The following is a 23,406-nucleotide window of genomic DNA, read 5'->3' as shown; positions in this document are numbered from 1 at the left end:
AGGGCAGAACTCTGTTTCCTCCTTCTGGCCCATCCCCTAGCGGAGGCAGTAGTTGCACTGGGAAGACCTTTGCTTAGTGCATTTATAGGTTCTCCCCCTCTTTCCCCTCTCTGGCTGTTGCCGGCTCCCTAGGGTGATCTTGTCATCTTGTCTTAAGGTCATAAAAGCTCCAAACTTCAGATCTGAATGGGCCTGCAAAGGTCATCCCATTTATTCTATCTCCTGGATTCTCTGCAAAGAACATCCCTCTATCCCACGTGCTTGGTGGCTAAAGAGAGACAGTTAGCTGGAGTCTGACTTCTCCTGCTGCACCACTTTCCCCTCCTTTCTGTACACTGGGTAAGAGCCCTGGTAGGGCCTTTAGAGCATTGCGCTTCTCCACCACCACCCTGTTCTCCAGCTACTGTCCTCCCCATCCTCTTCTTCAGGTTAAAGCTTCTTATTTCCCATGGGCACCTTTCTGGGGGAAGCAGGGGATGAGTGGGAGGTCACTGCCACCCTTCTCTGGGTGGCCCTTCTGAGCCCACTGGTGTTCTACCTACCCTCCCTCCCCTCTGTTCCATCCCATCCAGCACACCTCTCCCTTTGAGCCACTGCTGGGCTTCCCCGAATCCCTGGTGACTGCGGGATGTCTCTTAACTCTCCAAATTCCCACAAATTTGATCATTGGGAACTTAATTGGCCCCAAATTCCTAAAGCTGTCAGGTATCAGATCTGGGTCAAATCCCGGGTCAGGAGAGCCCAGGCCTTTTTGGTCAAGTTACACTAGTTCTTCCAATTAATTAATATCTTATGTTGGGTCCCCTTAGAGGCAAGCCCAGGTGAGGATTTGAGGGTGAGTAGACTATTTGGGGGTGAACTCAGGAAGCATGAGTAGAGAAGTAGGGAAGTGAGAACAGGAAGGGCAGGAAGCCGATACAGGGTGTGTTAATGAGCAAATTACTGATTTGAACAACTGGGACTCAGTCCCACTGGGGACCTCTAGGAGTGCATTAGTTTCCTGTTGCTGCTGTAACAAATACCACAAACTTAGTGGCTTAAAAGAACAAATTTATTATCTTATAGTTCTATAGTTCAGAAATCCACAGTTGGTCAGACACAGCTGAAATTAAGGTATCGGCAATGCTGCCTTTCTGGAGGCTCGAGGGCAGAATCCATTTCTTTGCCCTTTGCAGCTTCTAGAGGCTGCCCACATTCATTGGCTTATGGCCTCATCCTTCAGAGGCAGCCATAGCAGGTTTTTTTCATATTGCATCACTCTGCCCTCTTCTGCCTCCCTCTTCCATATTTAAGGGCCATTTTGATTACATTGGGGCCACCAGGATATTCCAGGATTATTTCTACTTTAAGGTCAGCTGATTAGCCACCTTAATTACTTCTGCAATCTTAATTCCCCTTTGCCACATAACCTAACATATTCACCGGGTTAGGATGTGGACATCTTTGAGGGGCCATTATTCTGCCTACCAAAGGAAATTGTATAGGTCACACTTCAGAGTTGTCTCACCCAAGGGGTGAGAAAACCAGGGTATTTATCCATCATTTCCCATTCAAGATTGGTTGCAGGGGGAAGTAATTTCTCAGCATTTCTGGCCTCTCTGCCCTAGCCCAGTGAGCTCCAATGGCCAGAGAAAGCCTTTAGATAGAGTCACAGATGCTTGGAGTGTGAAGCCATCAGCATGCATGGGAATGGTGAGCCCTGAGGAGATATGGGCCACTTACCAACAGAGTCTGCTACAGTTAATTCACCTATTTCTTCATCACTAATGTGAATGTCTGGTTTGGCCAGGTCTTTACCAGGTCCCAGTGAGAGAATGATGAAATTGATGCCAGAACTTACTCTAGAACAGTGGTCCCCAACATTTTTGGCACCAGGGACCAAAATGAAGACAATTTTTCCATGGACATGAGGGGCGGGGGATGGTTCAGGCAGTAATGCAAGCAATGGGGAGCAATGGGGAGTGGCAGGTGAAGCTTCGCTCACTTGTCTGCTGCCCACCTCCTGCTGTGCGGCCCAGTTCCTAATAGGCAGAGGACCACTACCGGTTGGTGGCCTGGGGGTTGGGGACCCCTGCTCTTAGAAGGTTTCACAGTATAGTGGAGGGGAGAGACACATAGGAGATGATTATATTGCAATGTGGTCAGTGTAGCATAGGGACATGAGCTGGAAGTTTACATGGTCTGGAGTGGGGATAAGAAGTAGATCGGAGAAGGCATCCTGCAGTGCTAAAGGCTTGAGTTCACACTGAAGGACATTTAGGAGATGGCCAGACCACAGGGATAGGTCACCGTTCCCGACGGAGGAGATGGCACCAGCAAATACACCAGGGCATGCAATGGTGTGATACATGCAGGGAGGATGGAGTGGAGTAATAGCCTGGCTTAAAACACTGAGCAGGGAACTGTGAGAATTCCTCTGTAGAGCTAGGGGGCATGGTTGTGGGGCATTAGTGCCCACAAGAAGAGGTTTGAACACCATCTTGCAGCAAATGGGAAGCCATTGAAGGTTCTGAGGCAGGAAGGGGTGTAGCCAGATGAGCATACTTGGTAGGTCCCTCTGTTCCTGGTGTGGAAAATGGATTTGAGGTAGCGGGACTAGAAGCAGGGGAGATTAGTGAAGAGTTGTTGCAGTGGTCCAGGGGAGAGAAGAAGAGCCTCCAAATTAGGATTCTGGTTACAGAGGTAGAAAGACATGTGTCGGTATTCCAAGGCCACCTCTGTTTGTAGAAAAAAATATTATTTAGGATGAAGTATGACTTTGACTTACAGAAAATCCAAATTAGACATCAAAAGTTTATTCCATTTTACAGAAAAGCCCAGCTAGGCAGCCTGGCCTCCTTCCATCTTGTTGCCCTGCTGGCTATGGCCTCCATTTCCAAACTCACGTCCTGGTCCAAGATGGCCAGTGCAACTCCAGCCACCACATGTACATTCCAGGCAGCAGGAAGGGGAAGAGGGAAGGGTCAAAACCCTGTATGATTCTGACACTAATTCCCATGTGTGTTGTTTCCCCACTCCGCCAAGCAGTTCTCCAAGACCAGCTGTGTGTCCTATAGCTCAACTCAATTCTGACGCGATCTACCTGGAGACAGTGTCAGATCCTACAGGTTAAGGACTCAGTCCCACAAGACTGCCCCCCACCTTCAGACATCAGTTGCAAGTCCAGTTTGTCTTCTGTGCTTCTGAAGAACTGACTGTAGATCAGAGGTTCCCCATGACCCTCTCCTTGGGTTTGATTAATTTTGCTAGAGCAGCTCACAGAACTGAGAGAAACATTTTACTTACTATCTCACTGGTTTGTTATAGAAAAGATATAACTCAGGAACAGTCAGTTGGAAGAGATGCACAGGGCAAGTCACGTGGGAAGGGGCATAGAGCTTCCATGCCTTTCTCAGGTGTGCCACTCTCCTGGCACCTCCAGGTGTTCACCACCCCGGAAGTACTCCAAACCATTTTTAATGAGGATTCATCATAGACTCATGAATGATTAATCTTTGGCGATTGGTGATTGATTCAACCTCTCTCCCCTCCCAGGAGGTCAGGAGGGTGGAACTGAAAGTTCCAACCCTCTAACTAAGTGGTTCACTCCCCTAGCAACCAGCCCCTACCCTTAGGTGTTTTCCAAAAATCACCATTAATGTAGCAAAGAATACCTTTATGGCTCTCATCACAGCAAGTTACAAAGGGTTTTAGGAGCTCTGTGCCAGGACTAGGATGAAAACCAAATTATATTCTAGTAAGAGTAGATCACAACTGCCCGTAAGGACACTTCTTGTAAGTCGCATATACCTCTGCCCCTTACACCTCTTTGGCCAGAACTTAGTCCTGTGGCCACACCTAGTTGCAAGAAGAGCTTGGAAATGTTGTTTTCTTTCTGGAAGCCATATGCCCAGCCACAAAAGAAGGGTACAGTGGACCCTGGAGGCAACTGGTCGTGATGAGGTAAAGGTGGACATGTGTACTGTGGCCAGACTGGCCTGGCTTCGATTCTTTGTTACCTTGGACCCTTCCTCCAAACCTTGGTGCCCTCATCCATAGACAGATTTAGGAATCTTGTAAAGATTCGATGAAGTAACAGACGCAGAAACTTTATAAACTGTCAAGTGCTATCACTTGTGAGGTATCCCTGTGGTTGTGGCCCCACTGATGAGTTGGAATTGCTTTACAAGGATGTCAGTAAAAAAGCTTGGGATGGAAGAAGGAAAAGAGTAATGTGGTAGCAGGGCTTCTTCCAGACCGAGAGAGCTTAGGGCAGGAAGGCTGTGAATCGAGTACTGAGGGCACCTGTGGGGTGTCCTGGAATGAGGTCCACATATCTCTGAAGGAGACATCTTCAGCCAAAGCCCAGTGGTTGTACCTGGAATCAGGCAAGAGCATATGGAGGCATTTGGATAGTTTCCTTCATAATCCAGCCATCTTCAGGGCCTCCCCCATCAGTCTGAGCCTATACCAAGCTTCTGTCCTGGGACCAAGACAAAGTAAAGATTCCTGGCTTAGGCCCTGTTTTTCTCTTCATTGGCAAATTAAATCATTTCTTGGTTTAGCTGAGGTGTTCCTTATAGTAATTATTGCTCTATCAGTAAACGGAAAGGTTTTAATTCCACAAGAGTGCGTGCAAATCGCTCATTTTGCATTTGCTCAGCCTTAATCAATGCTGTAACAGGATTCAGAGGTCCCAGGAAGCCTTGTGATCTTACCTAAGCTAATAAAGAATGAGCCTACATAATTACACATAAGACCTTAGCTAATGCACTTGTCGATAACTGGTGACCACATTTTTCTGTCTTGTATCAAATTTTCTCTAGTTTATTCGGATATTGACTAAAAGCATGTGGTTTTTAGAGGCAGGGCCAGTCTATCATTGCTACTACCATTTAAGGTTTTTATGTCATCTTCTTTCATGTCACCCTAATTACGGTAAATTTCAACCTCAAGCCCGGTCATCAGTAATCTCCATCCTCTCTCCTGCTTGCTTTTCCTCAGCACTTACCACCTTCTGGTATGCTCTTTATTTTATTTGTTTATCTCATTTATTCTCTGTCTCTCCTCTGTTGTTGTTTTTGTTTTGTCTCATTTATTCATTGCTGTGTCCTCAGAGCCTAGAACAGTGCCTGGCACATGGTAGAAACTATAAATTATTTGCTACTGGAAGGAATGAATCACCTAATACGATTGTTTTATACTCAGTGGGCATAATTTCTAACGTCACTTTTGGCTCTAAAATTCTGTGTTTCCAGATGCTTGGTATATAGTGTATGCTTGCCCCGGCTGGTTGATTAAATAAATGGATGAATCAAATGTTACATTACAATGATGGAAAATAATGTCGTGTTCCATCCAATAGCCTCCCCTCCCCACTAGGTGTTCCGCAGACCCAGCTGGCCAGAAGGAGGGAGGCATGGAGAACAAGCATATATTCTCTGCCCTTATCTCTCCAGCACACGGCCAATTTTTAAAATAGCATTTAATGACCATTGCATAAAGATGTCACTGCGTCAGTGCTGTCCCCAGGCAGCTGGGAGACTGTGAAGCCCTCGTGTCTTTCTGTGACATCCCTCCCAGGGACCACAGAGGGGGCCTCCTGGCCCAGCTCACCTACTTCATTTGTAACCCAACTCCCAGGATAGGGTATTCTGCTAAATACACAGTCTCCCTTATCAGTCCCTCCTATGGTAATGCTCTTGCTACACAAGCCAGACAATTAGAGGTAATGGGGATAATCAGCATTTATTATGGCAATTTGCATTTTTCTACAGCAGGCAGTACAGAATTTACCATCCGGCTTGGGAATGTGCTTTTTGGATCTGCGCTGAATTTGGCTCTCCATTCTGAAGCACTTTTTAGAACCCACAGGATTTGTCCCTCCTTTGCTCACATGATGTCCTCAGGGCTGCATTAGGTGTGAATCTTCCCAGCCAATCAAAGGGGAACATGCAAATTAGGGTCTGGGAATTAAGGAAGCCTCACTTCCATCATCGGGAGCCTGGGGAAGAATCTACTGCCTGGAAGGAGCCCTGGGTCTGTAGCCAGACCCCTGGTGACTGATTTTTTGCTACATTGACCAGATGTTTGACTTAATTGACAGAATTGTTTCGCGGTCTCAGCTGAGTAACTCAAAGCTCAAGCCTGCTGTCATGTGATGGCTCTCCACACATAAGCCCAGTGGGCTTCTGAACACAGGGGTGCCTGTTCCTGTCTGCAGCCACCTCCTCAGGTATGGATATTTCCATTGTGTCAGCTTCTTGGATACCCACTTTTCCCTCTCATGAATGAGGGCAGCGTTGTGCAGTGATCATAACAGTCAGCTCTCCACTGCAGCTTCCTGGCTTGAAATCTCTTCTCCACCAGTTGTTAGCTGGGTGACCATGAGTTCCTTAATCTCTTGGTGCTGCAGTTTCCTTGTCCTTAAAGTGGAGGTAACAATAGTATCTGACTCTAGGGTTGACATAAGAATCAAGTGAGATCATGTCCCCTAGCAGAAAGCAGGAGACAGACATTAGATGTTCTCATTAAAAGATCCTCTCTCCAGCTACTCCACAAGCCTTCATTATGCATCTTCACCAACCCATCTACAAGGTACAAAGTTCCAAGTGTCCCCAAGGAAGCACAGATAAAAATGCTTTAGCTGATTGGAGAAGGGAGTGATTGATCTGGGTGTGGACAACATGCAGGTTTTTCGAGGGGAAGAGGTGGCATTTGTTCTGGGCCCTAAAAGACTGATAAGATAGGACCTGCAGAGAGGAGATGGAGACCATTAAGAAGCAGGAAAGGGTGGGCTATGGATTAAGAGACGTTCACGGCAAAGGGCGCATGTTTGTATCTGTACTTGAAATATCTCTATTTACATTAAAAGACAGTGTTTTCAATTTCACTGCGATTCACAAGGGAGTTATACATTACTCACAGGCTACCCAAGCCTCTTAATCTATTCCATCACCCCCTGGGCAGGGATACCAGGGGGACCTGTCATCCCCTTCCATGGCAGCTCCTCTGGTCTAAGACTTTATTCCTATGCCAGTCCCATCAAAGAGTTTTTCCACTTTGTTGAGAATGTGGCAGCCAAGCTGGAGAGACAATTTCCTTGGATTATTGGGGACAGTGAGGAGTGTTAGATGGTGGGGGTAATAGATTGCCAGACCTTTCAGAGCCCCCAACCTGCCTGCCTAGGAGAAGGACCTGACTCTCCTACTTAGGGAGGAAGCCATCTTTAGCCAGCCTCATAAATAAGGAAGATTGCTTTTGTTGCAGTTGGTCCTATGGGTTCTTGGAAAGCATGTGTGAAATAAACCAAAACGTTCGCCGCAGCCTGTTTTTATCTGGCGTATCGGTTAGCATAAATGTGAAGTTGCTATAACAGAGTCCTGAGAGAGTGGCTTAAAAAAGATGAAGGTATGTTTTACTCTCACATAGCAGTCTCACTGGTTCAGGCTGGTGGGGCCACTGTGATTAACAGAGCATTCAGACCCAGGTTCCTTTCATCTTGTGCCTCAGCTCTCCCCTGGGCATTGTGCTCATCTGCATGGTTGGAGCTGCGTGGCTGGCACATTTGCTTTGCAACATGTGGGAACTGGAAAGAGAAGCTGAGTATAGAGGCTCGTCTTTAAAACAAGGGATGCAGGAGTTGCACTTATCGCTTCTGCACGCTTTCTTTGGAAAACGCAAGATCGCATTGTCACACCCAACCCTAGGAGGGCCTGGGAAGTAGTCTCTGGCTGCTACTTTGCGCTCAGTGGAGCCCTGGGGAAGGGATGGGGTCTGTTAGCATAAGGAATCGGAGTGCTTAGTGTTTCTGCTCTGTTGAGGAAATAGAGGCAGCTGAGAGTTAGTTCATGTTGCTCTGGACCATCACCTCCCAATGGAGCCAGGACTTAGAACCCAATTATGCAGATAGCAGTGGACAGCTGTGGAACTGAGCACTAAAAGGAATGTGTGTTGCTGTTTTCTGGGCCCTCTGGGCTTCTGCTGCTCTTAAGCAGTACCTGATTTCACGAGAATGTCTACCACCCAGCCCTCCCCGCCTCCTGCGGCAGGGCCATCCCCGGTTACATGAAGGAACAGCACCAAGTGTCAACAAAACCTCCATTCTGGTGAACTGCCCATTCTCTGACCTGTCCTGACATCGATTCATGTTTGCAAAGCAGTTGTCTGTGGTTTCATCTGCTCCTCATGGCTACCCTAGGATGAAGGCTGGCAGGTTTTCTCCACATCATCAAAGAGAAGACAGGCTCAGTGAAGTTATGTGACATATTAGTTAGGATAAGCTAGTTATGCTTTAATAACAAGCAGCCCCAATCTCAGTACCTGAACACAACGAAGGTTGACTTCTCACCCACATGAAGTAAAAGGTGCCTGAGTGTCTCCTCAGGGCAACTGTCCTCCATGTAGTTCTGAGATCAAGGCTGATGATGGCTCCGTCTTCTTGTAGGTTCATCGTCTGGAACATGTCACCCCCTTGGTCCTCATGGTAGGGCAAGAGAGGGACTAGAATCATGTCTGATGTGACACACAGTCTGCTCACATTCCATTGGCCAGACATAGTCACAGAGCTCATGGACCTGCAAGGGGGCCGGATCGAGGAGTGTTGTCTGGAAGCGGGGAGAGGTGCGTGTTGGCGAACACTAGACATATTGACCACATATGTTTTGCTCAAGATCCCATGGCAAATAATGGCACCTTAAGCTTTCTTAAGAGCTTCCTCATTTCTGATGTAACCCTAGTCTGACAATAAGGCAAGCTCCACTTACTCTTCCCTGGGAATAACAACAAATAGTTGCAAATAATTACCTTTGTGACTGATCAGATAGTCATTTGGGGGAGAAAAGGCTAATCCCATACCCAGAAACTCCTTGTAGATGCTGGGCTTTCTTGCAAATTAGGCAGCTTACTTATATTTCAAGGCCTCAAATCCACATAATTACAATCGCTTTTTTGGGTTAGGGCCGTGGGAAAACCCTCTTAAAATGCACACTTTCTCTTGGCTTGGAGACAGGCATGTACAGCCAACATTATTCATTCATACCTCCATATGGCCGTGGTATTCTTAGTGGGCAGAGTCTGGGAGTAAGAACAGGTAGGGGAAGAGGGGGAGGAGAAAGAGGAAAGGGGAGGAGGTGCAGAGGGGAGAGTGTGGGATGCCTGGAGGGGAGGGATAATGACCAGCCTAATCTTTCACTGAGTTAAAAAGCCGAAGAGCTATATGGTTGACCTGTTACTGGTTAGAGGAAAAGCATGTATAGGGTGAGAGCGACTCGGGTGCCATTTTTCCCAGGTGCCAAAATTCCTCTAAGTAAGTATGAGTAGGACTGCCTTTGAGGCTTGTTCGTGTGGCCTCGACCCAAAGAACACAGCTGCTCTTTCTTCATTCTTCTCTTTTCTGGGAGGGAGCCATGAGTCTTGGGTCCTGGACAGCCATTTAATAACTGTGTAACTATGGAGAGGCTTCCAACCTCTGTTTTCATTTTCTTCATTTGTAAAATAGAGATGAAAATATTCTCTCCGGGGATCTTGGAGAATCAAACATGCAAACAAATATACCACTTTTGTTAACTATAAAGGGCTGTGCAAACTAAGGGGTTTCCACTGTGCTATTGTCATGATCACCACCATCATTACCATCATCATCATCATTATTGTTATTTTATTCCCATACATGACAGCAGAAGATACAAAGATAACAGCAATTATAAGTATCCAGAGTGGCTGCGGAATCTGGCTATTTCTGGCTTAGGAAACAAATCTCATTGGCGTGCCTGGATCTGGTTTCTCTCAGTCTCTCTTTCCTCAACCCACTCCCCTCTGGTGCAGCGTCTTTCCCCTCTGGCTGTCTGTGCAGTTAGCTGCCTCTTCCTTTTAGTCTGAAGTAAAACCACACTTCTGGATATCTGTATTAGTTTTATATCGCTGCATAACAAATGACCACAGATGTTGTGGCTTAAACAACACAGATGTGTTGCCTCGCTGTGTCTGTAGATCCTCTGCTCAGGGTCTCACTTGGCTGAAATCAAGGCATTCTTACCTGGGGGCTCAGCTAGGGAGATATCCACTCCTAAGCTCTTTCAGATTGCCAGCAGAATTCAGTTCCCTGTGGTTATAGAACTGAGGCCCCTGCTGTCTTTTTGGTTGTCAACTGGGGGCCTCCCTTAGCTCCTAGAGGCTGTCCACTGTTCCCTGCCACACGACCCTTCCACAGCATGGTAGTTTGCACCTTCAAGGCCAGCAGGAGAAATCCCTCTGATCTTAGGAAGGGCTGAGTCCCTTTTAAGGGCTCACCTGATTAAGTCAGGTCCATGCAGAATAATCTCCCTTTTGATTAACTCAAAGTCAGTTGATTAGGGACGTTCTTTAGTAACATCCACAAAACTTTTATGTCATATAATGTAACGTAATCACAGGAGTAATATGCCGTCATATTCACAAGTCCCCACATCCCACTTCCTCACTCTCAAAGAGAAGGGATTCTACAAGAGGTGGCCTCTTAGAGGCCGTCTTGGAATGCTTCCTACCACGGTATCCAAGAGGTCTCAGATCCAGCTGAATTCTAGTCTAATAAAGGTTGAGTCTCCTTTTGTACCCTAAATTCGAAAGATACAAAGAGACCTAGAAACAAGTAATTGTCAGCATGGTTATCTTAGCCTGGAGTTCCTAGAAATGAGAGCCTGGGGTGGAGATTAAATATTGATGCTTATTTGGGAGATACAGTCCCAGGGCAGTGAGAGTGAGGGAGAAGGGGAGGAAGGCAGGGAAGGAATGGAGGCACGGCATGGTGATGGGTCACTGTCATTGCCATAGCCACTGCTTCCCAACAAGCCACAAGGAGGCATCAGATGAACCTGCTCAGCTGAGCAAAAATTCTCTGGACAGGTTGTGTGGAGAATCCATACTTTGGAGGGAAGAGGCAATAGAGGAAGCTAGCTGCCTGGCTTTCTCCTGTCTCCTGTTTCCATTGGCCCCTTTGGGGAGCTGCTCTAGAAGCCAGATCCCATGCCTTGGAATGTGGGGTCTTCCATGGTCTTTCAGGTCATGCTTGTCTTCATGGAAGTGTTCTGCCATGGCGGCCACTGAGATGGGGCAAGTGGCTAATGATCTGGGAGCCAGGTGAGGCCAGGAGATCATGGTGTGTTTGGTAGGGTGACACACACGAATCCCGTGGTGACGCAGAGGCAACCACTCATAGAGGCATGAGGACAAGGGCAACAGAGAGCTCCTGCTGTGGTCCAAGTGGGGGAAATGGCTCAAAGGCAGGAACAGTAGGAATACGGGGACAAGGGGTGGGGGAACTCAAGACATTTTCATTTATTTAAGGTATTTATAACTACTTTTTTATTATAGAGGTAGTGCCTTTAAATAAAGAATGGAAACAGTAAAAATGTGTGTATGGTAAAATGAAAGTCTTTTTTATGGCTCAGATTTCCAGGTACAGTTCCCAGAGAAACCACAATTTTTCTGTGTTCTTCCAAATATTGTCTGGCTTATAAATCAAAGATAGATGAGAGATAGATAGATAGATAGATAAAGTGTGTATCCTTTTGGGGGGGGTACATATAGGATCTGACGATACATTAGTTTTTGGCAACTCAGCATTTCAAATATGCATGTGCTACAGGTGAATACTTAAATTATATACAGTTTTTGTCTATTGTAAACAATGCTGTAATGAAATCCTCGTACCTACTTCTTTGTGCATATGGGCAAGTATCTGTGTAGAATTAACTTCCTAGATGTGGACTAGTGGATGCAATTTGAATTTCTATGGGTATTGCCAAAGTGTCTTTCTAATTTGCACACCCTCTCCTCACTACCCACAGTATTTGGTTGTACTTGTTTGCCTATAGCCCCACCAACACTGGGTATTCAGTCTTTACCCCCCTCTCAATAAAAAATATTGAGATGTTTTCATTTGCGTTTCCTTAATTATGAATAAGGTTGAGTATATTAGACATTGAGGGAGTTTTTGTTTTAAAGATTTTTTTTTTTAATGTGGACCATTTTTAAAGTCTTTATTGAATTTTGTTACAATATTGTTTCTGTTTTACGTTTTGGTGTTTTGGCCACGAGGCATGTGGGATCTTAGCTCCCTAACCAGGGATCGAAACTGCACCCCCTGCATTGGTAGGCAAAGTCTTAACCACTGGACCTCCATGGAAGTCCTGAGGAAGTTTTAACGTAATGAAGGTCTGACGTTTTACCTGCCCACTAGATCTGGCAGTCCATCCTCTTGGTCTGGAGCATCCCAGCTGAACCGGGTCACTTCTAACAGGATGAGATGGAGCAGAGAGATAGTCCAGCACAAAAGCTCATGGGGACTGAGGGTTAACCTGAATCAGGGAGAGGCTGGTAGATGTTTGAACCCAATCCATGATGGATGGGACTGGACTTTTTTTTTTTTTGCCATGCGTGGGCCTCTCACTGTTGTGGCCTCTCCCGTTGCGGAGCACAGCCTCCGGACGCGCAGGCTCAGCGGCCATGGCTCACGGGCCCAGCCGCTCCGCGGCATGTGGGATCCTCCCGGACCGGGGCACGAACCCGTGTCCCCTGCATCGGCAGGCGGACTCTCAACCACTGCACCACCAGAGAAGCCCATGGGGCTGGACTTTTACATGCTTGTTGACTTTGAGCTTTGGCATATCTGTGAGAACCTTGAAATTAGTTTGCTGTAAAGGATAGTCAGTATGAGTGACTTTCTGATCCTGGGCACAAAGCATGCACCCAGCAAATCAGAGACCCTGCGAGGGATCTGTGAGTAAAACTCCAAACCTTCCTGCAAAACATCCAGTCCTGACCACACTTCCCTTGCGGAAATGCCTTTGGGGAAAAAGGAAGGATTTTTGAACCCAGAGGGAAGAAACGTCTGGACATCAAAGCCAACTCAAAGGGAGTTGTGTGTGTCTGTGAATGTCTGGGGCCGGGGAACAGTGGGGGTGGGGCTTCCACCATTCGGGGAGTTATGGTGAGAGTGGTTTTGCTAAGGGTGGCGGCTGTCACCCTTAGGTGACAGGGTGTTGGGGTGATGCTCTTTATAGGGATGCTTCCCTCTTAGATCCTTAAAGCTAGAGAGAGCTGAAACTTCCTTCATCCATCCTCCATAGTGGGATATAGATGAGAATATCAGTGCCAGCCAATCACATTCCCCTTTCTCCACAATAGCATTGCCACATCCTCACTCTCCAACTCTCCTTTTCCCTTCTTCCTTTTCCCTCCAGCCTCTTGACACAATCAGTGACTTTCCCAGGGTAAGAGTTCCTTACAGGACACACATAGGGAAGCACTGCTGATTGCTTACTGGAGCGAGCTGGGGCCTCCACCTGCAGTGGTGATCAGAGTAGGGCCGTAGAACATCCCCCATGGGGAAGCAATCACTTACTGCTTCATCTCCTACACTTGGCAACAGGTCACTCTTATTCTGCATATAAGTAACTTACGCTACAACCCAGCATCTTGCCCTAGGGGGCTGGTGTGTCTGTTTCCAAAGTTCCATGTATTCATTTATATTCTCTCCCTCTCTGCCCCTTCTACCCTTCCTGCCTCCCTTCTTCCTTCCCTCTCTCTCTCCATCTTTCTCTCGCACTCCCTCCCTCCCTCTCTCTATGTGTGTTTTTCTTCCCCTGTGATAAGGAGGTGTGGGGGAGAAGGATAATTCCCTTTGTTCACACAGCTGTCTTCAGGGAACCTTGCTGATGTCGTCAGTCATCTTTCTCCTGTTAGTGGATCTGTGTGGCTCCTCTCAGAGCCCTGTCACCATCTGTAAGGTCTTCTGGACCTGATGGAACAGTCAGGTGGGTCTAGTCCCTCAGTTCTTCTAGGTTTTTGATGTAGAGAATTTAGGGAAGGTTGCGCTCACACACCACAGACCCCTAGACCGAAGGGCACTCCTGTCTCCCACTCCCAGGATGCCCTGGGGTAAGAGTCCACCTGGGCTCAGAACTCACCAAGGTGGACAGTGACATTATAATCCTGACTGGCGACACCACTGGCTGTTGTGGCTTTGACAGCTCATGTGGTTAATTCTGGATCATTGTCAGCTTGGGATGCTAACGGTATGATGGCATGGTGGAGCCAGGATTGGGTGGCCTTGGACTTATGATGTTGACCAGCCATGACTCTGGCCTTGAGGCCAGCTGATACCATGCATGTTAAGCGGGCTGACCTAGAGAAACTCCCACCTGCATTACACATTACATCACACAGCAAATCTGGTATGTGCCTCACCCTTTGTTCCTGGAAGACTTTCACTGCGGAGGTAAGATTGAACACTTTAGAAGTCCTCCCAGAGTCTTCTGCCAGTGCCCCGTCCTCTTTCCTGTGCCTCTGTTTCTCCTCGTGTGGAAAGGAAGAGAATGGTAATCCCAATGGTGACCTGGAGTATCCATATTATCATTTGCATTGGTAGAGGTATCCTTGGAAGTGACAAGATGAAGGAGTGATGGTTCCTGGAAGATTGTCCACCAGCATCCTGTGGTGTTCTTGCTCATTCCTAACCTGTGATCATCTCTCTGCAGCCAAAGTGGTCCAGGCCCAAGGGCACATCCCTACAAGGCCTTCCTCTTGTACTTTGGAATCCCTTAGAAGGGGCTTCTTGCCTCCTCTGGTCACACAGAGCTACACGTGAGACTAGGGAGTGGAAGAGAGCTTGCATGTTTTGAACAAAGCAAGGCTCACAGAGGGATGCAACTTGGCACTCTGGTTCCTTCTTATAATTGTCAGGAAACCAGGATCAACACAGTGCCACTGAATTCTGCTAATGAAATGTCTGCTCTCCCAAACACAGGTCTCATGGCCAGCCTAGAGAGATGCTCATTTAGTGAAAGGGCTGATAATTCAATCACTGCAGGGCTGGGCATAAGCAGAGGTTGCTGCTTCCCTGGGAAAGAGCTTGCCTTACTCCCCACGACCAATGCCCTTTCTCTACCTCCTGCCCCACCTGCTCGAGCTGGGGCTGAGGATGGTTTAGTCCCTCCAAATCAGGTCTCAGGAATTAGAGCTTGTGCAGGAAGAGCTGCATCTAGAAATCTCCAGCCTGTCTCCATGGAGTGTATTCATTCAGACAAGTAATGGTTTGACATCCAGCAAGGACTTCTTGCCAGCTCCTAGAATAGGGGTTCAATTTGGGGGCAAATAACCTGTACCTTGCAGAATCTGATGGAGGCTGTGGACATTCCTGCCAGAAAAATGCTTGACCACACAAAATTCAGCACTCGATTTCAATAAGTTCATAGACCCCCAGAAACCCTTCCTGTGCTGCTGGGTTACATCACATGTGTCCAGCTGCACAGGTGCACTTCCTTCCAGTTTTGGGGGGAACAATGATAGTAAAGCTAATAGTAATGTGGGTGGAGATGCCTCGGTGATCTCTTTGAGTTGAATATCTGTGCACGTCTAAATGTTGTCCATCCTGCAGGCCTCATGGCAAAGCCTCTGAAATTCATCCCTGGTTCTCCTTCCCTCTTCTTCATCTGGGAACATTGTACCCCTAATGACGATGACCATTTTCTTCTTACACTATATGTTTATACACCTTCTGTTCTCTCTACGGGAGACCTGTTCCCAGGAGGTGGGGACCAGCCATATTTGTTTCATCTTTGGTTGCCCCTCAGCACCTATTGTAGGGTCTTTTCTGTGTAGCCAGTTCTCAGTATATGTTTTCTGGATGTATGGATGGATGATGAATGCGTGTCCTCCCTTGGGGACTGCCCACATGTCTAACCAGCCTATCTACAGTAGGATGAAGCTGGATATTGACAAACACAGCCCACTTGGCCTTCCTTGCAGGCTTCAAACACAGTTGCATCTCCCACATGCACCCACTCAGGGATACGGAGAAGGCTGTCCCTGAGAGGGGACATTCCTCCCTTCTTCCCATGCAGCACTCTCAGGATTCTTTGACATTTAACTCCAGTGCAATTTGTTTGTTTTCACCCGAGTTGAAAATACCAACAAATGTCACCCGCCTTCATTCCCCTGTCCTACTAACATGTGACTTTGGTGGGCCAGGATCCAGCAACACTAATGAGCATCTCAGGTCTTCCTGAATTAGCAAGGGGATGCAGAGCTCTGCGTAGGTAAGAGGTGGGTGTGGAGGTGGATCCAGCAAGAGAAGGGTGAGCACAGAGTTAGGCATGGGGGCAGGGATGCCTGCCAAGGCCAGTGGTAGAGCAAGGAGGTCGGGGATGAGAGTCCTTTCACCAGAACCATCAGAGGGAAAGATGGGTCGATAGTCCTCTGCCTCTCACTGTTCAAAAGGACTTCTCCATATTGCCCTGAAGGTTGTCTGGTTGTTCCCTGCATCTGGGCCAGCTCCTGCCTGCCATGTACCTCCCTCAGGGATGGAGCTTGGATGCCACCTTATACTTTTTGGAAATTATGTCAGAAATTGATTTCATTGTGAGTGATTAAAAAAAAACAAAGTAATCTAAATGAGAAAGACTTTTTTTCTCTCTCATGTAGAAAGTACAGGCAATAAGGTCTATATTCAAGTGAACAGCATTGTAACAATGTCAAGTTCCTGCTTTGATAATGTATTATAGGTATATGAGATGTTATCACAGGGGAAAGTGGGGTGAAGAGTCTATGGGAATTCTTACTATTTTTGAAACTTCTTATGAGTCTTAAACTATTTTTTTAAGTTATAATTAAAACAAAAACAAAAACTTCAGGGATTCCAGGACTATATGCTGGTGCTATGATCACCAGGTGCCCAGGTTGCTTCTGTTTTGTCACTTTGTATCCTCAAACGCATGGCTACCAGTTGGCGGACCAAGATAGCTGTGCAAGTTCTGACCATGCATCAACATTCCAGTTATTAGGAAAGAAGGAGGGGCAAAGAAGGGTGCATCCTTTCTTAAAGGACACCTCTAGGGTATCACATACTAGTGTTTTACTTATAGCCCATTGGCTAAAACTTAGTCATATGACCTCACCTAGGTACAAGGGAGGCTGGGAAATGTAGTCTTTATTCTGCATGGCTTTGTGGCCAAATAACACTTGGGACTTCTAACTGGGGAAAAGGGGAGAATGGATATTAGCAGACAACAAGGGGACTCTGTACTGTCACACCATGGAGGAAGTGCACAATGCTGGGCGTCAAGGAAGGGCTGGCTGATTTGATTGCCCTCCCAGCTCTCCAACCTGACTTCTCTGACACTCTTCCACTCAACTATAGCAGGAAGCTGCCCTGTTTCCTTCCTTTAGCAAAGTAGACCGAGTCCTCCTTCACTCGTCTAGGGAGCTTCCATCCAATCTCCTTGTCTCTGTGTGGGAACTTAAGCCAGAGGCTTTCGTCCTTTCTGGCTCTGCTTTATGTCAAAAGGCAGGAGTCAGTTATGTGATGTGAATTAGGAGAAACAATTAGACTCTCCCAGCCTTGCAGTCTCTCCTAACACCATTCCCACAAATCAGGAGATAATGTCTAAAATTTCATTAGGGACCCTGTTCCTTGGTTAAGCAGTGCAGAATCCTCAGTTAACCTAATCAGCCATTAATATTTTAACCACTGATTAATATTTTAACCATTTATTTGATCTTTGAAAGTGTGGCAGCAAGAATAGGATTAGGAAAGGTTACGTCCGGAAGAGGATCCAGAGATCGCCTTGCTCCCAAACTCCCTTCCCATGTACATTGGAGGCAACCGAGGGTGGTAGGAGAGATGTAGACAGCTGTGGTCGCACTGTGGCAGGGGCAGCTTCCTCTCAGCTTAAACTTCACTCTGATCTCCTGATTATCAGAATAATGATTTGTTTCACCCTACCTGAGGCTGGTTGAGTTAGGGTCTCAGGGGCAGCACTTGCTTGCTGGGACTAAACCCTGGGGGTTGCAGGAGAAACATAAAACTCACTGCCTCGACCGATTTGCTTTTCCCATTCATAGCAGGAAGGTGTGAGTCCCTTCCTCCAAGTCGGCAACCCCCCTGAATCCTGGGGCCAAGTGAGGGTGCAAGTCAAAGAGCGATTCACAGTCCCCCACTGGGACTAGTGTGAAGGACACCACTCAGGAGCAGCCAGCCCCCTGATCTCTCACCTGCTTGTGCTTTAACTCTGGGAGCGCTCTGACCTTTGACACATCAGGGCAGAGAACCCCACCCCAAAATTCTAGGGTGAGCTCCCCATTCTCTCTCAGTTAAATGTTTGATAATAAAGTGACTCTGCCTACTGTTTGGCTACAGCCCCTGTACATTTTGTTGATTGGCTCTCCTGGAGAGCTAGGTGAGTCCTAGGGTCCTGAGACTGACAATATTGACAAAACACTCGGACAGCCTAGAGGGACCAGCGGTCACTGACTAGGAGGGAGACTCTGGGCAAGTCACCTAAACACCTCTCTGAGCCTCACTTGCCTCATCTGTAAAATAGGGATAATTACCACACCCATAGGGTGGGTGGGAGGATGAAAGGGTTAAAGCATGAAATGATGGGCGTGAAATTAACACTCAGCAAGTGTTCACCGTTAGATGGTGATAGATGATGATGATGATGATGACATCATCTACATTTCAAGGGCTAAAGAGTAAGCATTATTGAAGCCAAATTCAAGTCTTTGGCCTTCTGAGAAGTTCACAGAAAAATATAGGTTTAAGGACACACTTTCTCAAGACTCTCTAATCACAGGTCCCCAGTTAGTTCAGGTGGAAGAAGGCATTACCAGACAGTGACAGCTGTGCCTATGGCAGTGCTTTAGCGGAGTTTGGGAAAAGAAGAGAGACTGAAGGTGAGGCTTCACAGAGGAGAGGTGGCTTGCTGAGGCCATGGGCAGGGCCAGGATGGGACCCAGATCACAGAACTCCTACACCAGGCTCTTCCTGCTGTATTAGACAGTCCCTGGGAGCCAGGTTGCTCCCATTCCAACATGAAGAGAGACGACATTAGGAATGCAGAGAGCAAATCCCAGGGTAATGGAGCCTGATGTTTGTAATAAAAATTTAAATGTGCCGTCCTGGTGGCAATGGCGACTTTTATCTGATCAGCCTGTCAGCGCTTACGAAGGCTGGGCTGTGTAAATGGCAAAAGCAAGTTGAATTCATATTTACTGCCCTTGATTCTGTGGGGTTTATTGTTTCCAGTGGCTTCATCTCTCTCTCCTCTTTCTCCTCTTCCTCCCTGTTCTTCTTACACTTACAAGTGGTTTTATTATCCGACAACTCACTGGGCAAGTTGACAAGAGAGAAGGCTGCTCTCTCTGTGTGCAGATTATTTTCCAACTGCTCCTGCAAGTGAACTCTCCACCTGCCCTGCCCTGTGCCCTGGGAGGCTGGCCCGTGTGGACCACTTCCTGCAGGCTCCTCTGTCCTCTAGCATCCTGGGTTTGGCGACTGGGAGGCCCAGGAGGTGAGAGGCAGGGTGAGAGACAGGGGACTGTTTTCCTTGGCCAGCTCCCTCCCAGGCTGTAGTTGGTCAGTGGGTTGTATGGGTTCTGGGAACTGCCCTCTGCCTTCAACCCTTCAGGCCTAGGGATGAAAGGGTTTGAAAAGCCTCCCTCTGTCGCCAGCCCCTGGGGGCCACATCACCCCTCTTGAGTTCCCCTAACCCTGCCCACACTTCCGTAAATAGTCTAAACTTCCTTCACTAAACTTCCTTCAGGTATCCCTTCAGTTCTTTCATCTGTTCCTCCCTGACTGACGATGTTTCTCTGTCCCTTCTGTCCAGAACTGGGAGGACACAGGAAGATACTTTTTTACAAAGTGGGAGGAGGCCTGGGGCGCTGGAGCTAGATAGAGCTGGCCTATGAGGAGGAGTTTGCCTGGGGGTAGAGCAGGCACCAGGCCTAGCACCCTGCACCCCGCCCCCGAGGGGCTGGGCAGCCCTGCCTCACCACCCCTCCTGCCCCTTTAGTGCTGCTCAGCCGGAGCATGTGACATGGGACAGCGTGTCCGAGGACCCCACAAATAGGCCTTTTCCCTAGTGTGACTTTTTCGCATGACTGACGTCTACTGGGGGAATTTGTGGGAGCTCTATAAAACAGCAAAGGTAGCCCCGACTGAAAAGTCTTCTTGCTTTCGTGTGTCACCTTGTAAGTCTAGGTTGGCCAACAGGTGATGAGGATTCCGTTTCAAGGCCAAAGAAAGACCTGACCTTGGAGGTGCAACATGGGAATCTTTGTCTGTAACTGTGTCCCCCACTGCAGGAGCGCCCTCCCCACCACCCACAAACAGGCGGATAAACTCCCATCAAGCCAATCTGATTGTCTAAATTCTTTTTCTTTTAATAATCAGAGGTGTTACTGGGAGTCCAAGATTAAATACGCCATGCTTGATGTTGCACCAAATGCATAATAACAGGGAAGGGTAATAACCACAGGCCTGTGCAACGAGACATCAGCCTTCTCAGAGCAGCCTGTGAGCGTCAACGTCATTACGCTGGGGGCAGCCCCTGCTGAGGCCCAGCTGTGGACTTGTGGGAAAGGGCTGCTTCAGGGAGGCCTGGCCCTCACCTGGGCTTCCCAGGGTGCGGTAAGGAGAGGGGGCTGTGAGGAGCAGGAGGACACTGCTAATATTAGCCTCAGATCCCGGAGGAAGAACTGTGGGCAGATGCTGGCCACAGCCCCGCCCTCGGGGAGCCGCGGTCTGAGGGGAGACGCGGCCCCGCCCGAGGGGAGACCCAGCCTTGTCCTCAGGGAGCCCCGTTCTGAGGGGAGACGCGGCCCCGTCCTGGGGAGCCCCGGACTGAGGGGAGACGAGGCCCTGCCCTCAGAGAGCCCCAGTCTGAGGGGAGACGCGGCCCAGTCCCTCGGGGAGCCCCGGTCTGAGGGGAGACGCGGCCCAGTCCTCGGGGAGCCTCGGTCTGAGGGGAGACGCGGCCTAGTCCTCGGGGAGCCTCGGTCTGAGGGGATACCCAGCCTTGTCCTCAGGGAGCCCCGGTCTGAGGGGAGACACAACCCCGTCCTTGGGGAGCCCCAGTCTGAGGGGAGACAGCCCCGTCCTCAGGGAGCCCCGGTCTGAGGGGAGACACAGCCCCGTCCTCAGGGAGCCCCGGTCTGAGGGGAGACACAGCCCCGTCCTTGGGGAGCCCCAGTCTGAGGGGAGACACAGCGCCGCCCTCAGGGAGCCCCGGTCTGAGGGGAGACACAGCCCCGTCCTCGGGGAGCTCCAGTCTGAGGGGAGACGTGGCCCCGACCTCAGGGAGCCCCAGTCTGAGGGGAGACGCGGCCCCGTCCTGGGGGAGCCCCGTTCTGAGGGGAGACGCGGCCCGGTCCTCGGGGAACCCCGGTCTGAGGGGAGACGTGGCCCCGTCCTCGGGGAGCCCCGGTCTGAGGGGAGACGCGGCCCCGTCCTCGCGGAGCCCCGGTCTGAGGGGAGACGCGGCCCGGTCCTGGGGAGCCCCAGTCTGAGGGGAGACGCGGCCCCGTCCTCGGGGAACCCCGGTCTGAGGGGAGACGTGGCCCCGTCCTCGGGGAGCCCCGGTCCGAGGGGAGACGCGGCCCCGTCCTCGGGGAGCCCCGGTCTGCTGAGGGACGTCCAACCCCTACCTCTGTTGACCTTCAAGTCTGATATCCTGGACAGATGTTAACCCATAATTAGTTTCTCTAGCTGGACTAAACTTCAGTGCTATCCAGCCATTGCCTAGCCTGTAGCCTGGTTGGCTTGAAGAAGAAAAGCCAATTTTAATTTTAGCCTGAGCCAAACATAATGAGGAGAGTAAATCACAGAGTGAACATTCCCCAGCCGAATGGAAATGAGTTTTGGATTATCTGCCGCTCTGAATTATCCACCCCCTTTCTCCCTTCATTACCAGGGGCCTAGAGGGGACCACACACTCTGCTTGCCCCCTGGAGCGTGGGGACCAGAGAGAGGCCAGGGATGCTTGGTGGGGGGGGCGGGTGAGTCAGTGAACCTGCGGATGCTCTGTGGTTTAGAGCAGGCGAAGATGAAGGGGCTAAAATGGCCAAGACGGGGTCCTTGGCTATGAATCTGCTGGGGAAGACTCTGGGAGAGGCAGAAAGGACCAGAAAGGCCGAGTCGACTGCAAATGCATCCCTGTGTATCTACGTTCTCTGCATCCCACCTCTGAGGTAAGAAGGCAGTGGTCTACCCAGGTGCCCAGAGCTGGAGCCTCGCTTGCTTGAGGCTTCAGGTGATAGAATCTAAAAGATGCTTGAAACGGGGGCCGGGGTTATTGCAGAGCAAAGTCTGGAAAGTCATGACTGAACCAAAGCAGAGCTCTCTGTGCGTGAAAGCTGAGCCCTCACACGCTCACGGCTGAGGGCTGGAGTGGAGGCCGCCGGGCGGAAACAGGCAGGAAGGCCGAGGCCTAAACCGATGCTGAGAGCTGCCAGTGCCGTAGGCTGTCTGTGTCCCCTAAGCAGGGACAGATCACAGGCAACCGTGGAGATGAACGCACTTGCAGTTGACAACACAGCCACGAAACAGCATTGGTTCCCATCAAAGCTGAACACATAAGCTTGCCTCCCCTCCCTCACACACCCTCCACTCACAGGCAGCCTCACGCACATGCAGACCCTCATTCGTAAAACCAGGCCCTCCTTCACCCACACAGCCCTCCATGCACCAGACCCACGGGTTCCCTCGGTCATGGCCTCCGTCCGTGTGACGCCCCCTCGCTCACGCACGAAGGCGCCTCTTGCACATTCAGTCAGGCGTGCACACACCTCTCCACTCGTGCTCCACGCCCCTCCGTACGCGGGCCTCCCTCGTTCACAGGCGAACGCTCATCCACACGCTGGCTCACCCGTGTCTCAAGACAAAAGAGGGCTGGTGTTCCACGGTGCTGGACGTGACCACGTTGTGTAGAAGCCATTTTCCATTCAACTCTCAACACCTATCATCTGTGTGGGAGCTAAGGTCTCTTTCCTTCATTAAGTGGCCTGTTTGTGTTAGTCGTTGACGAGAATGCGCACGGCTCTCCGATCAGTTTTGATTCGACGTATCTGACGTTTCCACAATGGCCCAGGCTCAGCGGGTACCTTATAGCATGAGAGTTGGAAGTAAGTGTGCCCTGGACTGGATTCCCCGGAAGTGGACTCGAAACAAGGATTTGAGTGTAAAGTGGCTTATTTGACACCCAGGTAGAGGAAGAGGGATGGGAGGGGACGTGGGGAGGGGAAGGCAGCCAGTAATGGGGGGGTGTTAGGAGCAGGTGACTGCGAAGGGCCACTGTGGCTCAGTCTCACTGGGGACCCGTAGGAGACTGTGCAGAACGTGCTTCGGAGTGGTTCCACCCGACCGGCGAGGAAGCTGAGGTCTTTATCTTCCACCCCCCTTACTAGCCTTGGTTGGGGGGCTGTTCTCCAGGGCATGAATGCGCCAGCCTGCCTGGCCTACCCCAGACGGGGGCAAGCACACCCCTGCAGTAAGAGGGTGTGTACGGGGTCGAAGGTGCCAAGGTGTACGGCTATTCGTGCTGGAGCTCTCATTCATTCATTCGGTCATTCATTCATTCTTTCATTCTCTCATCAAACATGTCCCCG

At 49.4% G+C, this 23,406-nt stretch overlaps 1 protein-coding gene across 4 annotated transcripts in view; it reads left to right on the top strand.

Annotated features, from left to right (window-relative positions):
* The window catches only part of LRFN2 (leucine rich repeat and fibronectin type III domain containing 2), a 230,090-nt gene that overhangs the window by 117,271 nt on the left and 89,413 nt on the right, over nt 1-23,406 (top strand). Inside the window, exon 1 of one of the 4 annotated variants that reach the window (XM_067006160.1) lies at nt 8,556-8,601. The exons of 2 other annotated variants lie outside the window; for them this stretch is intronic. The gene's annotated coding sequence lies outside the window, so the exon portion shown is untranslated. Of the gene's footprint in view, nt 1-8,555; nt 8,602-12,717; nt 12,736-23,406 lie in introns of those variants that run through there. One more of the 4 variants, XM_067006159.1, reaches the window with a different exon arrangement.

The sequence above is a fragment of the Kogia breviceps genome, chromosome 10 (assembly GCF_026419965.1).
Source record: "Kogia breviceps isolate mKogBre1 chromosome 10, mKogBre1 haplotype 1, whole genome shotgun sequence".
Lineage (NCBI taxonomy): Eukaryota > Metazoa > Chordata > Mammalia > Artiodactyla > Physeteridae > Kogia > Kogia breviceps.
The sequence above is the reverse complement of the archived record's forward strand: the minus strand, read 5'-3'. Positions and strand labels throughout refer to the sequence as shown.